Source organism: Phaseolus vulgaris, chromosome 11 (genome assembly GCF_051622355.1).
Source record: "Phaseolus vulgaris cultivar YP4 chromosome 11, ASM5162235v1, whole genome shotgun sequence".
NCBI lineage: Eukaryota > Viridiplantae > Streptophyta > Magnoliopsida > Fabales > Fabaceae > Phaseolus > Phaseolus vulgaris.
In genome coordinates, this window is record NC_143508.1 from 40,780,269 (window position 1) to 40,784,144 (window position 3,876).

At 43.2% G+C, this 3,876-nt stretch overlaps 2 non-coding genes across 2 annotated transcripts; both read left to right on the forward strand.

Moving 5' to 3' along the window:
- The first annotated feature begins 1,075 nt into the window (after window positions 1-1,075).
- On the forward strand, window positions 1,076-1,271 carry LOC137811886 (U2 spliceosomal RNA). Its single transcript, XR_011081191.1, has one exon. It is a non-coding gene; the product is annotated as a U2 spliceosomal RNA (small nuclear RNA).
- A 615-nt stretch (window positions 1,272-1,886) lies between these two features.
- Window positions 1,887-2,194, forward strand: LOC150023251 (signal recognition particle RNA). Its single transcript, XR_016518020.1, has one exon.
- The last annotated feature ends 1,682 nt before the right edge of the window (window positions 2,195-3,876 follow it).

Here is a 3,876-nt window from a genome sequence, read left to right on the forward strand (position 1 = left end):
TCGTGAGGCACAACGTCCCTAAGATCCTCCTTTGTGAACGTGATGTCCACATCTGGTGAGTGATCCTCGAACATATCCACCGTCATCACAGACCTTGTGTATTTCTTCCTCTGTGACGCAGTGCGTCCACCACCCGAGAATCCTCCAGCGATGGTGTGGATCTCGCCATGAGTGGGCATCTCATGCTGTTGAGCCTCACCACTCGTCGGCTAGGAGCTCGACGCACCTTCCGTCCTCTTGTCCAACAGGTAATTGTTCAAGAAGCCGCTCTTGACCAGGTCGTCGAGTTGGTATCCCAGGGCCAAACACGAATCAACAGTGTGACCAAAACTCTGGTGGAACTCACACCAGGCGTTTGGTTTTGGTCCTAACACCTTGTCGCCCACTTTTTTCAGGCGCCTTAAGCCTGGCTGCTATGTTGGGAATGGCGATCAGATCCGCCAACCCCATGACAAACTTGTACTTTGGTGGGCGATTATACTCCCTGGGTCGTCCTGGGCCCCTTCCCTTGCTCTTCCTTGGATCATAAGGATGGCGAGTCCTTTGATCCTTCTTGGCCGCCATCGTCTCCAGCACCCTCTGCGGCTGGATTCTAGTCTGGGCCCGTGGCCTAGCAGGGGCCACGCTCCCTCTCTTCTCGGCGATGTGGGCCACCGCAAGTTGCCTAACTTCAGCAAACGTGGCGGGGTGAGCCCTGATCAGCGCCTCACAGAAAGGTCCCGGCAGCACGCCCTTTTTGAAGGCGTATACCAACATCTCAATCATATCTGCCACTAGTGTGGCCAACTTGCCATCCTAGATTTTGTGTCTATCAATATATGCAAAAGAAAACTGCACCAAGATCCTGCAATGCCCCAAACTCTTTCTTCAAACACGCATAATTGTTCATATTTTTTAGCCCTCTTATAAAATCTGCATATATTTATCAGTTGTGCACAGGGACTAATATAAAATCTTAATATAAACTGAAAAGAAACCCTGCACACGATCATCTCCCAGGTCCCACATTAGCCATGACTCTGACAAGCAACTGCAACTCATACAATAAAATCTCAACACTTATACTGTTTAAAGCATACCTTTCTCGGCCTTTTGGCTAAGATCAAGTGTAGTATCTGTTCTTATCAGTTTAATATCTGATATGTGGATCATTGATTCACACGATATTAAGTTTATTTTTTGAGGGAGAGTGTCCATTACAATAGCTTGCTATTGGGACTCTTAGGCATTGCTCTTGTCTTGCACTTCTGCAAGAGCCTGGTGCATCCCACTCCAAATAAGTTTAGAATGTTTACATATTGGTTTTTTCGTCCTACATATAGTAAATTGATTAATATATGTAAATGGGTTGGATGACGTGATCTATTTAATTTAATTTATTATTTATTGTTAATAAAAAAATATACTCATTTAAATGTTTTCAATGTATTTATTACTATACTCATTTCTTAAAGAGAAAACTTAAAGAGAAAAAAGGGAGCGAAGGGAAAATGGAAAGAAAAGAAAAAAACAGATTACATGTATTATTCTCCTAAAGGCAAAGGCAGGCAAGGGTGTGGATAGACGGCTTGCTATAAAACAAGAGGTCTACACTGTTTATCAACTAAATAATCTAGTAAGAATAAACGACTTGATGTTTAGTTATTTTAAACAAAAATAGACTAGACGGTCTAACCAATATCATCTACATAAATACTAGATGCTTTAGCAAAAGAGTGACTATATAAGACTATACTAGACAATCTAACATAATAATGCCTATATATAAAAGCAACACCCAAAACAAAGTGAGTGGCTATACTACAAAGTTTATGATAATTACATCCCACATCCCAAAGAAAATGAAACACAAAGTCTTTATAACTTCACTGACAAGGAATCAGATTGCTGAGCTGGGTTACTCCAGCTTGTGACCCAAGTGGGAGCATTACTGTGATGGAACAATATTGAGGCTTGCTGGGTTGGACTGTGTTTGCAATATGTTGGCCTGCCCACTCCAAGTTGAGAGTTGAGTCTGGGGACTTTAGTGAAGGCTAAGGTCTCTTGGCTCTTAGGGTGGAGGGCACAGCGTGAGGCTGGTTTCACAGAGCAGCGACCACCACCTCCCATTCCCAACAGTGGAAGGATCACAGGCATGCTGCATCCATGGTTCACAATGGCCTAGTGATTCTATTTTGCTTAGACCATCACTTTTTTTTTTTAACTTTCAACTTTTATATGTTTATTTAGCCTTAACATGACTCTTATGTAAAGGTCCCCACTGATTGTCAAGGAATTTTTAAGGATAGAAGTGAAAATAATGTAAATTACAAAGTAATTCAGATAACTCAAAACAGAAATCTGAAAAGAACTATCAACTGATCTGCATAACTGCTGAAAACCCTCCCTGGTTGTCCTCTAAACATCTTTTTACAATGAAGTCATCTTGAAATTTTTGCTCCTTCTAACAAACTAATCTTTTGCAGAAGTAAAACGTCTTCAAATTAACTTCAATCTAATTTCAAAATTATAATCTCGATGTGAACTTCCATCATCTTATTGTTTTTAATCTCGAAAGCTTTATGAAACCCGTCAATTTCTCCAGAGACACAATTCAGTGTTTCTAGTCCACTTAAAAATGTCATAATTATCAGGATAAATGTAAGTAAACTAAAAGTGCTCTTTGAAACATTCAAGTAGAACCCATTTACTTTAGTTAGATCTATCCTGATAACTAAGAAATCTTTCATTTGACCTATAAAGTATGAAGTACTAACTTACATCTAAACTTTCTATTATTTCAAAGTGCATCTGCATACTTGGAGGCATATCAGCAAAATAATACCTTGAGAAAACTTTTATTTTTCCCAAACTCTTAGGGACTTCAGATTCAAGCAGATGCAGCATTTTGTCCTTTTCATTCCTTATCCAGTCACGCCGCTTATCACTCCATTTAAGATGGGAACAGGTCATAGTTCTTGAAGGCAGTTAGATAAGAGCGACACAGTTGATGTAGATGCGGGGAAACCCATTGGATCATAAGACCTTGGCTCTCCATATTTATTTGATCCTGCCTGTTGACCGGGACGCAAGAACCTTGCCTCGTCAAACCTGGATCGACTTCTGCGCCGTATTAGCCTCCGTCCTTCACCGCGATTCACCTCAAGAACCTGCAAAAGACAGAACGGCGCCGCTGCGGCCGATCACGCTCCGACGCCCAAGTCAGCGACTGAACCACCAAATACTAAGAGAAAACTCAAGAACTCTAAGGAACCGTGCAAAAATTCTCTCTCAGCGTACTCAAGACTCGCAAGCGTAAAGAAACAATCTAAACCTGCGTACCTCAGAAGTTCGTTAGAATCTCTTATATACCTGTGCACTTTCTCTCTCCTGACAGTTACACATCTGGACACGTGGCTCGCATCCAGCTGTACACGTGTCACCATCTGGAGCATCCTTGACTTGGGCGCCACTTCTTACTCTTCAGGTTTTTGGCTAAGTTACTTATGCATGACACAACTCAGTGCATAGCTGCCTTGGAGTGTGATCTCTTCTGAGTGGCGAGTTCGGGTGCCTTCGTACACACCTTCCCTGTGGTCTCGCCGGCCGCCTGCATGATCTACTTTACTTGCTTCACCGTGTATGTTCAGGTATGTTGTCTCCCGACCTCATCCTCTGGCCAGTTGGGAAATGACTATCTGACTTCATCTTCGGCGATGTCCTTGTTTCGGCGATCTCTGGCCACCACGTGGTCACGGGTTCGCCTCTGGCGACTTCATCTCAAACCCGGTGACCGCCGGTCTGGGTCTGCTAGAGATCGGGGCACGCCAACTTAATAACTGGCGACCACACGAGCCCCCCGACTTCCTTCCCTTCTGCCAGCCATGGGCCCTGCTC